The following is a 13,760-nucleotide window of genomic DNA, read 5'->3' as shown; positions in this document are numbered from 1 at the left end:
CATTGCGCTTTACCGGATGTTTCTTTGGAAGGCCTTTAGCATGTGCGGCCTTTGCTGCTTTGCTAATTTTAAGGTCACTATTATTTTTCCCTAGAGAAAATAATTCTTTTGATTGCTAGGGTGGCTAATTGAACCTTTTTTCTCAAATTGCTTATTTGATGAAATTGGCATTATTAAATTGATTAGTAAATAAAGAAAGGAAAAAAAACATAGCAGGTAATCTCACGGACCTCAAAGCAATCCCAGACAATGTCTATATTTTTAGACTGCGCACTCTTAAGCATTGTCTGAATAAGAGTTTCAATTCTATCCATACCCTTGTATTTTTTTTCCTTGGAGATCAATGAATTAATGCTTATCAACCAACCACTGAATTCACAATTTGGTATACTCAAATTCAAACCTGGATCGCACTATTTAATGCAATATTAAGCAAGAAAATGTTGGCGCCATCTTCTACCAAAAACAAGAAATTTCTGGACGATTCAAAAAAAATTCAAGTATATCAGTTGAAGAAAAGGAGGTTAACCATCCATCAGAAATGCCTAATAAAAAATGTCACCTTTCAAAAAATCAATATAACATTCTAGCTTGCTATGACTTAGCAAACAATCTGTGATTTAAAGTCCAGAAGGGAAAAGTACCAAGAAAAAAATATAGCACAGTGACCAGTAATACAACAGCCTAACACAAATTAACTAAGAAACCATGAATATACATAGAAACAGATCTCACATTTATCAATGCTTCAATCTGAATCTAGTACCAATAATAATTGGATTGGACTCAACAGACCCCGTAGCATCTACTTTGGTTCATCCCACTTCAATCTCAAAAATCACGGAACAATGTCAGCAGAACAGGCTTCTTACTATAGCAACAAACGTAAACAAGAAGGTGTCAGCAATCTCAAAAAATTACAGGAGCCAACAAAAGCAACACGGGGGAATCACCTTTGATCAACAGCATAATCCTAGCAATAACAGGAACACCATCTAAAAAGCGCCTTTCTCACTGGTAAAGCATATAAAACAACTCCCATCATATATATTACAAATCAGTCAACCAAAAGACGAGATAGTATATCACAATATCAGCTCAGAAACAAAATGACTACTCGTATAAAAAAAAAGGGAAGAGAAAGGAAACCGGTGACTCAATTATAGAGGCACGACCATCAACTAAATGTTGGAAAAGATGTAAAATGGCCAATATCAAGATAAGGCAGGAGGATCAATTTGTCAAGCTTACCAAAACGCACTAATCACAGAATAAAAGCAACCAAAGCAGAAGGATTAAAGTGCCAAAAAAAAAACTACCTTTAGTTATAGAATAAAAGTACAAAATTAAAGCTGAAGGTATTCAGAAGTCAGAACAATTGCTCGATGATCGAACTAAAATTTGCATACTGTTGGGCTGTTCCAGACTTCACTTGAATGACAGCTTATCATGTAAGCAATAAAATTAAACTTATGTACAAGATTAAGGCACTCAGAACCAGTACTATGATTGAACTAAAATGTGGCATGACAGATTATAAAACTAAAAACTTCTGACTATAATTTTCTTCTTGTTTAAAGTTGTTATAATTAAAAGGTTCAATCGGTAACCCAGTCCATCTATAGAATGTGGTTTACTCATGCACATGCCAAGCAAAACTCGCACCGTCAGAGAAGAATTCATAAAAAAATTCAGTTAAAAAATTAAACATTCTATTGGTAACCCTTTCCATCTACAGAATGTCGTTCAATCATACATAAGAAATATGCAAGCAAAACTCAAACCTTCAGAGAAGAGCATATGAAAAAATTCATAAGCCAAAAATTAAACTATAATACCTTTATGTATTCTGTATTGCTGGTTGCTACCTCTAGTTTTATTTTCATTGTCTTAGTTGCAAAGCTTAGAATCAAGTAGCTATAAGCCAGGCAGCTAGCCGGCCATTTAAAAGTATCTGCCAAAGACATGCATAAAGTCATTTCACTATAATACACCAGGAAAGAAAGAAGTTCAGCATTTAAAAACAGTTATAAAATAAATTCATGATCACAAAAGACTTACTGGTTTTACTTCCCCATTCCAAGCGACGTACACACCCAAAAATCTGATGACAACCAGTACAATATACAAGAGCACAGACTAAATAAACAACCATTAAAAGGATCAACGAAATGAGAAGTATGGACCCTCCTCACTGGAACAAATTTACACTTCTCAAATGTATCTATCTACTTTCAAAGATAAGGACATGCATAAAACACCTTCCTATACAGCTTGAAACCAGTTCATGACACTTATTGTCAAGGATCAAACCAACAGAGTATCCTACAAAAGCACTCTTGAAATATTGGTTCTGCTTCCCCTGAGAAACATCAAAGTGCAATGCCAAAAGCCCTGAGATATATAAATTACAGATGCAGATTTTACTTAGCACACTTCCGAGTATTTCTTCATACAATTTAGAATCATGTGCACATCACAAGGGATCACCAACAAACCAAACAAGAAGCTTAGAGATGAAAACAAAAAGCTTTCCAATTATTTTAGATTGTAAAAAATGCAATGCTCTAAAGAGGGTTGGATTCAAAATGATGACTCTCATCACCAGATACATCTGCTACTTATAAGCAGTCGAGGATGAAAAACAGTCAAACATCAAATTCAAGAACTCAGCCATGGACTCCCAACACAGAAGCCAAAATGAGGATGGCAAACTAACAACAACTATTAGAACAATTAGAATATAAGCTATACCAGGAAATACTGTATCCCTAAGACCCAACATTGAAAATGGAGGTGCAGAGTCAGCCGTTGGGAACAAAAACTGTAGAAAGTATTTATTGTTACACTTGGTTGCAAACTATGATAGACAGAATCCAAGAACAAGAATTTTTAAAAGATATACAGAACACAAGATGACACACTTATCTTGATAGAAGCATCAAAAGATTTAGCAACACTAACCATTTTTGGGGTAAAAAAGATCCAGAAAATGTCATATACAAAAAGTCCAACCTGCAAATTTAAAACATGTAAATTGCATCATAGTAAACGAATGGTAGGATAGTGCAATCTAGAAGATGCAGCAATTAGAGCGGGAATATTGATAAAAATGCATAAATATGTCCATTTGTATCTAGCAAAGCATACTGATAAATTTTTGGCATACACAGCCTTGGTCGTCACCTTTCAATTTATCTTATCGCATTATCTTAAGCCATTTCTTTTACTTTTTTGTTTCTAATATGGTATAGAATATTCATTAAAATAGGAAAATAAATTATAGGAGGCACGATAAACCAGCTAATAGGTCCTAAATGAAATATGGTGGGCTTGATCGACTCAGTAATCCGGTAAAGAATAGTCTATAGCATGAAAAAGAAAGACTACACAAAAAAATCATAAAAAGCTTCAGTCAGAAAACACATGCAAATATATAAAAATACTGTAAATATACAAAAATGGGCAAAAAACAGAAGTCAGAATGACCTATCCAAATATAATAAAGAGAAGAGAAGATGAATATGTCAAAAGCCTAGGAATAATTGAACAATCTTGAGATCTGGAAATAATGTAACTAACCAGAAGAATCACGCCGATTGCTAGGGATTAATGGAAATCTTGGACTCGGGAGTTGAGAGGCATAAAAGAAGAAAAGAAAGCGAAAACATCAAAAGTTTTGAAGTGGTGGCCAAGGAGAAGCAAATGATCAAGTTTTTTGTTTCGTAAAGAGAGGAATAGGAAGCAGAGGCGGCTGCGGAGAGAATAGGAAGCAGAGAGGAAACCCTAAGTTGAAAAGCCAGGAGAGGAAAGACAGAAGAGAAGAAGCGGCGGCACGGAGGTTTTGGAAAGGAAAGCCTGGAGAGAAAATGCGATTTGTGTAGAGAACCCTAAGTCGACAACCCGCGCATCGCGCGGAAATAAAAAAGCACTGAAGACATGCTTATAACACGTGACGACGACGACGACGAAAAAGCAAATGAACAGTAACGCCTTTGGTTCATAGAGTGTTATGTTAATAATAATTAAGAAAGTGAATTGAATGAATGGTGCCGTCTGAAGCCAATGCTAGGGTTTTTTTTATTTAATCTAATTTTATATTTTGATTAGATTAAGTATAATTCTACACAAGAAAAGGCTTGTCCCTCGGTTGTAGATTGGTGGTAAGCATACTCTTTGTGATCATGATGGCCTGAGTTCGAATCTTAGCTGCTGCCTCTATTGGTATTATTGTTTTCAATATCAGGTCTATTGCTTGAAAATTTATGAACCGGCGGTTTACGGTTGAAACGATTTTTAACGGTTCGTCCGGTTCTTAGCGGGTTTTCATTAGTTTTCGGGTGTGATGCTGGACCGGACCGTTGATACTATCGGTTCGCAGTTGGACCGGTCGAATCGGCCGGTCCGATCCGGTTCTGAAAACATTGAGTTATGGACAATTTTTGACCGTTGGTTACATTTAATTGGATTGAGGCATAAAGGGCTACCGGCTCGTCCCGTTAAAATGTGGAACGAATAGTTTTAGGGTTAATTACATTTACCTCCCCTGAGGTTTGACCATATTACCAATCAATTTTTGTCCAAATAACGGTCTCACCCTTTGAACGATCAAACATTTAACAAAAACCCCCTTAATGCCGAAAATGCCCTTTTTGAGACCATATTGCATTAAAAAAAAGAACATATTTTTATTTATTAACTTTCAAGTAATCCAAAAAAATAGAAAAAAGTTTTGTTTATTATTTTATAAAAATCATATCTTTGCTTCCATAAATAGTTTTGAATCAATAATTATTTTAAATCTTAAAAATGAATATTAAAAATTAGATAAATTGAAAGAAAAATAAAAAAGAAGCAATTATTTTAAATTCTCAAGTATGGTTCGAATTGTGGTTCAAGGCATGTTGCGGAGAGCACAATGCATGTTTTCCTCAATTTGAACCATACTTCAGGAATTAAAATAATTTCTTCTTTTTTATTTTTCTTTCAATATATCTAATTTTTAATATTTATTTTTAAGATTTACAATAATTATTGATTCAAAACTATTTATGGAAGTAAAGATATGGTTTTTATAAAATAATAAAACTTTTTTCTATTTTTTTGGATTGCTTCAGGGTTAATAAAATAAAAATGTGTTCCTTTTTTAATGCAACATGGCCTCAATAAGGGCATTTTCGGCATTAAGGGGGTTTTTGTTAAATGTTTGATCGTTCAGAGGGTGAGACCGTTATTTGGACAAATTACAGGGATTGATTGGTAATATGGTCAAACCTCAGGGGAGGTAAATGTAATTAACCCATAGTTTTACATATGTACCCCTCATCAACTTCTAAATTTTCAACATCCTCTTTTCCAAATCTCTCAATTAGCCACGTGAGTTTGTTTGGATAGGAGTTTATTTGGATGATTTATTTAAGATAATTAGTGTAGTACTTCTTCTGATATGATGTATGTGAAATAAAAAGGTGATTGGAAAAATAAGAAAGTGATTAGAATTTGTGAAGCAAATTATTTTATTTCAAATCATTTCAATCCAAACACACTCACTGTCTCTGCCACTTCTATACTGGTTTAGTGGATAGTCAGCCAAATTTCATGAACTATTTTTTCCTTTTACGATACAAATTTCATGACTTTATGGACAGTTTAGAAATCAAGTTTTAACAATTCTCATGATTTAAGAGAACTCCTCAATTGATCAAATGCTTCTATCTCAAAATCACTTTTTTTTTTCCTTAAAGCACAAATACACAATAATACCATTTATCACACCCTGCATATGAAACCAATAAAGACAGAGATTTGACATGAAAAACATTGTTAACATCAAGTTTAAAATGAGAAGAAGAAAATAGAGATAACTATTTTGGTGTTTTCTTTTTGGGAAGAGAGGAGGGAAAGGGGGTTGTAGAGTGATAACAGAACATGGAGAATCTAAACTTGGAGAAGAATAGGAAAATATTGGGATGAGAAAACTGAAAAGTGGTAGACGCAAGAAGAATGGGGATGGGGGTATCATTTATGGCTGCAGAAAGGAAAGAACTTGGAGATTGGAGGGCGAGAGAGGGATGGGGTGAGATTGATCTACTTTTTGATTGGTATAACTATTGGATCCTACTCAAAATATAAAAATCGATAAAATAAGCATCCGTAAATGTAAAGTCACAGACATCTGTAACATTAGAATAGTCCTTTCTGTATTATTCATCCTAATAATAGCTGTCACAACAATAATTTGTTTACTTGTTTAAGCTCTTTTGAGTAAATTCCGAGATCCCTCTTAGATTAGATATTCTGCTCTCTAATTTTAGACTCTATTTTATAAGATTGCAGTCACCTTACGGATGTTGAACAAATTACTCGGGGAGCTACTAAAATTTTGAACAGTCAACTTTTGGCCACTTAACAATTAATAGTATGTTTGTATTATTGAACTATCAAAAGTATAAATTTTGGATCATTCTGTTTAATTTTATCATTAATTCTATCATATCTATTTAGTAATAATGTCTTGTGAATCATGCAGATCCTTATATCTGACAGAATTAACGATGGAATTAGATGGAATGGCACAAAGTTTATACTTTGTGATCGTTTAGTGAATAAAAATATACTATTAATAGTTGAATGACCAAATCTTAACTATTCAAAAAATTCAGTGGCTACCCAGATAATTTGCTCTACAGATATTTTGTTGTGTTGACCTTGTATGTGTGCATATTGGATATCATGGGATTTGGGATTGGATTAGATGGTACAGCAAATTTACATATAAAGTTTACCACATCTAAAGAAGTCTAGATGGTTTACCACATCGTGTACTAAAGTTTTGTCAACAAGCTCTTTGGACCATTCATAGAGGTTCCACTGACTCTAGAGGCAAATCTTCTGCTCCTTTCATCCCATTATTAGTGGCAAAACAAAGTTGAGAAAATGGAGGTTCAAGTAAAAAAATCTGAAGGAGAAGCTAGGAAAAAAGAATAGGAAAAAAATGCTCACTGTGCTTTTTGTTGCAACCTGAACTATTCTGAGTGTATCAATGCGGAATTAGGGATCGAGAAAGGGAATAAGTTTGGAAAATTGCAAATTGATAGCTACTGGTATATAGTTGTATATCTTAAATTCAAAACCAATGCTGCCAAATGATTTAGTAGAAAGTTTGTTTTGTTGAGGTGGTGCCATTATTGTTTACATTTCATTTTGGTTGGTGTTGTTTACACCTTAGATGTAATATATAATATAGTAGTTTATAGACCAAAAAGTGAAGTATTGGTTAAGTGACTAACAACCATGTATGTTTGAGGATTATCAAATTACATATGTTCAAAAAAATATATTATTAGCTCACAAATGCATCTACATAAATGTCAAATACAACAAAAGATAACTTGCATTAGCAAAATGAGATTGAACATGCACAATTCCAAACAAAAGAGTACAACTTTCACGAAATTGTCACAGTCACTAGCATGAATCTCCTAATCAAAACCCCCAATAAAGTTGTACTTCTTTTACATATCAGTTCTGTTTGGATTCAGACTTTTTTGAAAAATAATTTTTTCATCTACAATGCTACAGTAATACACAAACAAAAACAACTCAAAAAACACCATACCCATACAATATATCAAAAACAACTCTAAATATACAAAAAAATACACAACTACCCATCACTCTCCACCACTACGGCCACCACCTTACAGTCACTACCCTCACACCCACGACTCTCTCTTCTCTCTCCTCTTTCTCTCCGCCCATCTTTCCTCTCTCTCTCTCATTCTCCTTCCTCCTTTCTTCTTTTCTTTTCCCCGCCTCCCAATTTCCTTTCTCTCGACTGACCGCAACCTTTCTAGTCACGATCAAATCTGATCGCGATCAGAAGTCGCGACTAAAACGGTCATAGTTGTGGCTAAAGTCACAGCTACCACCTACGAGCAGGAAAAGGGTTTGGGGTTGGGGGGAAAGAGGGAAGGAGGGAAAGGAGGAGAAGGGAGAGGAAAGAGGGAGGAGGAGGAGGAGGGGAAGGAAATAGAGGGGAGGAGGAGAGGAAGAGAAAGGAGAGAGGGGGAGGAAAACGGAAGGGATAGTGGTGGGTCATGTAAAATAAAAAAAAAAACATCCCAAAAAAATTGTAAATTATAAAAATACTCAAAAAAATATTTTAAAAATACCTCTAAAAACAATCCAAAAAACATCTATAGTAAAAGTTTTTCATATACACAGTTACAGTAAAATTTTTAAAAAATACCTCCAAAAACAACTAATCCAAACAGGGTCATCAATAGTCAAGAATTATTCTAGCCATAGAATACATCTAAACAAAAGACAATCAAAGTACTACCAACAAAACAAAATTCAAAGCCAATCATATATTCACTAGGAGGAGAACACCGCACGATGCGCGGTGTAATTTTCAAGCTTGCCCCGAAACATCCAGTTATTCAAATTAAAAAATTAATTATAAAAAGTTACATAAAAATGTATCAAAATCCTTGCAATAGTTACAAAAAGAACATCAAATATACCCATTTTATTTTGTAACAAATGGATGGCTTCAACTATTGTTTTACCGAATGAAATAAAAAGTAAAGTTCACGACATTGACAAAATATTCACCCAATCCAACAAGAAAACTTCACGAAGAAATGCCATTGAAGTTTGCAATATAAAACTACATCCTCAAATAAACCATCAAAAAGTCAAGAAATTTGATTTATTGATGTCCTTTAGGGATCATCAGCATTACAAAGAATTAAAAAATCGCTTCATTACCAGTGGCACTGGTAACTTGCTAGGTTGACATTGCCAACCAAAATAAAGTTCCAACAAAAGGCAAACTACAAATTACCTGAAAACAAATTAGTTTACTCTCCTTGCCACTACTGAGCTGATAAAAAAAAAGAAAAGTAAATCTTGCAACCCATCAATAAGGTTGACAAATAACCAAAAACTGAAAAAACAAAAACAAGACTAACATCTCTAGAAAAAGGAAACAAGCAAAACTACAAGCCGAACAGCAAGTGTACAAGCAATTATATGTCCGAGTTGAATTCTGCAAAAAAGAAATTGAGCTTTAGGTTGTATGATTCTCAAACAGAGAAATCAAAACAATAAAAACAGAGTAAGTAAAACAAGTAAAAGAAAATAACTTTGGATCTCGAGGAAATAGGATGCCGTCTCAAATTTTCACCCTTCACTTTTTTAAAGACCAATAACAGGACAAAGAAAGCAGAAAGTTACAGCCAGTTACAATGAAAAAAATTTGTTCACACAAAAAAAAGGACATTAAAACACATCATCCAGGCTTACTGAAGAAAAGTAGCCTCCTTTATCTTTTCTTCCTTCATCTAACAAAGACTTAGAATAAAAAATGCTGGCAAGAGCAAATTTATTGGGGAGGGGGGGGGGAAAATGAAGACCACAAAACCTTGGATCTACACTAAACAGATTAACATTTTTTTTGTTAAAAAAAGGGCCTAAATAAAATTAACATTGAGAAAACAATTTCCAAAATCCTTTTGTACTATGCTGTAAATCTTAATATCTCAACCCATAATAAACATTTGGGATTTAGTAGAAAATAAATATAGTTAAAATTCTTATGCTACACCATCAAATCTAGCATAGCATATGTTAAATCACAAAAAAGAAGTAAAACAATAGGAATTAAGCACTAAACACCTAAATTTTTTTCAAAATTTCACATCCAAATCACATTGATGCAATAGGACAAAACATCGTCCCTAAGCCACTTTTTGAAGTAAATAAATAGTTTGTAATCTAAACAGATAACAAAGGACCTAAAACTTACAATAGCAAACAATTAAGGACCAAAAAAACATTTAAAGTTACTTTTGCTGCATCATAGGTGAATACATGAAAGGGTTCGGACCACCTTAAGCAAATGAATCAAAATGCAATCTACTACATAAAAGGACACGTAGAACTACATAAGAAATCTGGTAATATCTGATAAGTCAAAAAGGAAAATATTTACAAGAATAAATCAGCATTTTTTGAAAACTTTTCGTACTTATATAACAACATAAGAAAGTTTCCAAACAATGTGATATGATAATTCTACCACATTTCCAAACAACATAGCAGATGCAGGAGAACTATGTTATTAGAAAAAAGGCTTTCTAAATCTAAAACCTAAACAAAGGACCTAAACCTTACAATAGCAAAAATTAAGGACCAAAAATACTTTTAAAGTTACTTTTGTTGCATCATCGGTGAATACATGAAAGGATTTGGACCACCTTAAGCAAATGGATCCAAATGCAATCTACTACATAAAAGGACACGTAGAATTACATAAGAATTCTGGGAATATCTGATAAGTCAAAAAGGAAAATATTTACAAGAATAAATTAGCATTTTCTGAAAACTTTTCGTACTTCTTATAACAACACAAGAAAGTTTCCAAACAATGTGATATGATAATTTTACCACATCTCCAACCAACGTAGTAGATTTAGTAGAATTATGTTATTGAAAAAAAGCCTTTCTAAATCTAAAACCTGATTCTTCTATAATCATTATAAAACAACCAATAGTTGGCCACAATCTAAAACGCAAAAGAAACACTAACATGAAGTCACCAATTATCAAAAGGGATAAATCACAAAAATTAAGGTCATTAGGTATGAGCGCCTTGATTACTAACTCATACTGCTACTCCGATAGCATTTTGAATATCCAGTGTTCCTTTTTGACGAGTCTATTTACTCAAAAAATGTTTATCTTTTTTTTTTAGACAGTGATAAATTCCTCTTGCTTCCTACAAAAAATAATGGTAAGACAAAAAAAAAATTCAAAAGATTTGAGACTTGAGAAACAGAAATCAAAAGAACATTCTTATCAGCCAAAAAGAGTTAAAAAAAAAACTTCAAATGAATATACCTCTATAGAACAGAAAAAAATGAAAGGTAGGTGCTATCATCTTTCTTCCTACAAAGGCAATAACAAAAAAATATAAATCAGATAAAAAATATCAGTGACACAAAATACTTTTCTAAGAGGCAAAATATCAGAAGAATAAAGGTCTTGTTAATAAAAAAAGAAACCATGAGTCATTAAATCTAATAAACATAATCCACCAGATCAACTAAACATAATCCACCGGTTGAAGGATGAGGGACAAATCACAAAAGGGACTATAACTTCAAGCTAAACCCAAACATAAGCCAAATATTCCAAAAAAATAAAGCATAAAATGAGCTTATTTACTTGGAATTGAAATGTGCTAAAATACAATTAAGTACATGATAGAGCAACAGACCTTCTATACATTCTTGTGCTCAGATACAAAAATATCATAATTGAGAATGTTTCCACCTCTTGAAGAGATACATTCTGATAGCTTGTAACTATTCCACCTCATCGTGCAAGAAAAATATGGAAGAAAGGGTAAAGAGTTTACAAAGAGAACCTGAAAACAAATAAGTAAAATAGATGGTTATTAAATAATTAACCAAAGACAATGAGAAATGTAGTAGCTGAAAGTAAACCAGCAAATCACACAAATCATAAGTTTGTATAAGGGCTCTCAAAGAAACGTCAAAAAAAAAAAAAGCAAACTAAGTAAATATAAATACAACTCCATGAGAACTATTAAAACTTAGACCAATAAAACCAGTAGCAAAGGTATGGAGAGATCATTGCCAACCAAAAGAAGGAAAAAAAAAGAGATCGAAGAAATTAATTCACATGCAATAAACAAAATTTTCCAGAAAGAGAGCCCCAAATTGCAGGATACCTTAAAGCCGTCCTTGGGAGAAATATGATCAAATTTTATTCCATACAAAAGAAAACCCTATAATGATTATTTTTAATCTCTAATATAATATGCGCTCAGAAATGAGGATGGGGGCAACAAATAAATATGGTTGGAACGAAGCTTTAGATCTATAACTTTTCTAACAAAAAAATAGTTGATACCAGTATGAACAATATTGGATTTTCTCATAATATAGTTGAAGGAAGAAACGAGTAAAGAAAAATACTATTTATCACAACCAAATAACCCAAAAAATATAAAAGGGCAAGAAATTAACTGTAATTCCTCCTTCAGTGGCCTTCCTTGTGTTTTTTTTACCTGAGATAATCACAAAAAAATTCCATAAGAAAAAATAATCATAGTCTAAAAAGCCATGAGAAAAATAAACATCATGTGAGATCTCTTATCTGGCGGGTTCTGTAGAGATTGAAGATACCAGGTAATAAAAAGCAAACCTTAAACTTGCACCCTGAAACAAACATGAAATTGATTAGAGAATAAAGCAAATCAGTCAAAATAAAGGAAAATTTTAAAACTAAAAAATGGCTAGATCAGCGGATCGAAAATAAATCAAATAAGAAAGATCTCCAAGGTAATTATGTCCCAATAAAGAGAAAAACAAATAACCCAAAAAAAAATGAAAAGGCAAGATACTAACTGTAATTCCTCCTTCAGTGGCCTTTCTTGTGTTTTTTTTTTTACCTGAGATAATCACAAAAAAATTCCATAACAAAAAATTATCATAGTCAAAAAAGCCATGAGAAAAATAAACATCATGTGAGATCTCTTACCTGGCGGGTTCTGTAGAGATTGAAGATACCAGATAATAAAATGCAAACCTTAAACTTGCACCCTGAAACAAACATGAAATTGCTTAGAGAATAAAGAAAATCAGTCAAAATAAGGAAAATTTTGAAACTAAAAAATGGCGAGATCAACGGATCGAAAATAAATCAGATAAGAAAGATCTCCAAGGTAATTATGTCCCAATAAAGAGAAAAATAATTGAGACAAAATAGAAATTTTTCTGTGTAGAAAGAGGGAAAAAATCATAGGTTTATGAGGAAAAGGAATGGAGATCAGAAATAGAAAAAGAAAATCCAAATGTGAGCAGTTGAGCAAACAAGATCGACCAAATTTTCGAGGTTCTCCTATCTTAGAGTAAGGAGACAAAAAGGGCAAAAAAAGAGAGAGAATAAAAGGTGGGTTTTGAGCATCATTTTTTTCGAATAATCTTTAAAAAAAGGGAAAAATATAGAAGAAAGGGAGAATAGATGTGGTGTGTTGTTAGTCTGTTTCTTTTCTTTTTTTCAGAGAAAAAAATGGAGGAAATCCATGGAAGGAATGGAGGCAGTCAGTCATACTCTCGGATGAGATAAAAGGAAATAGAGGTGTTTTGGAAAAAGGGAGGTGAGGAGACTGGTAGAACAAGCGGCGCAAGCAGAAGCAACAAGCAAAGACTCTCAGTAACCCTACCTATTCATTAAGGCGTGAAATCTCGATTTTGTCCTCAATTCAATTCATCAGCTCAATCAACGAAGGACGACCACCAATTGGCCAATAAAATTGTGCCACGTCAGCAATTAAAACTCAATTGGAAACGATGGCATTCGCGCATAGACTAGATACGTTAATAAGTTTTTTAATCTGATTTTTCATCATTGTTGTTCCTAGATATTCTTACCCATCTATCAATCTTGAAAGGAGATTCTTTATCCAAGTACTCATAGTTGGTGTTGATTCTTATTTTGTTTATATCAAATAGTTTTCTCTTTGAATAGAGAGACTATTTGTGGGGCACTGCAGTTGATTTGTCAGCATCATTAGTAGGCCTAACTCTCCTCACTTGTACACATCATCTAATTGTTATATTTACTATTTACTATAGTAAAACTAAAGACAAACTTAAAATAAATTGAACACCTACTAGTGTTCTAGTTTTCCTAATCTTCTGCTTTTTCTTAGTGTTGATAGC

The 13,760-nt window shown here is 33.1% G+C and overlaps 2 long non-coding RNA genes across 7 annotated transcripts; both read right to left on the bottom strand.

Annotated features, from left to right (window-relative positions):
- Positions 1-542: 542 nt before the first annotated feature.
- On the bottom strand, positions 543-4,016 carry LOC113734762 (uncharacterized). Of its 6 annotated transcripts, XR_011841598.1 has the most exons (4): positions 3,583-3,992; positions 1,839-3,015; positions 954-1,014; positions 543-871 (listed from the first exon to the last, which is right to left on the bottom strand). It is a non-coding gene; the product is annotated as an uncharacterized lncRNA (long non-coding RNA). The 6 variants fall into 6 exon arrangements; XR_011841597.1 differs by having other exon boundaries at positions 954-3,015; positions 3,583-3,996; XR_011841600.1 differs by having other exon boundaries at positions 543-1,954; positions 2,062-3,015; positions 3,583-3,991.
- A 4,671-nt stretch (positions 4,017-8,687) lies between these two features.
- LOC113735076 (uncharacterized) lies at positions 8,688-13,238 on the bottom strand. The gene is made up of 6 exons (XR_003459509.2): positions 12,577-13,238; positions 12,444-12,487; positions 12,063-12,254; positions 11,288-11,437; positions 10,909-10,956; positions 8,688-9,055 (listed from the first exon to the last, which is right to left on the bottom strand). It is a non-coding gene; the product is annotated as an uncharacterized lncRNA (long non-coding RNA).
- Between the last annotated feature and the right edge of the window lie 522 nt (positions 13,239-13,760).

Source organism: Coffea arabica, chromosome 3c, assembly GCF_036785885.1.
Source record: "Coffea arabica cultivar ET-39 chromosome 3c, Coffea Arabica ET-39 HiFi, whole genome shotgun sequence".
In the NCBI taxonomy this organism is placed as follows: domain Eukaryota; kingdom Viridiplantae; phylum Streptophyta; class Magnoliopsida; order Gentianales; family Rubiaceae; genus Coffea; species Coffea arabica.
The sequence above is the reverse complement of the archived record's forward strand: the minus strand, read 5'-3'. Positions and strand labels throughout refer to the sequence as shown.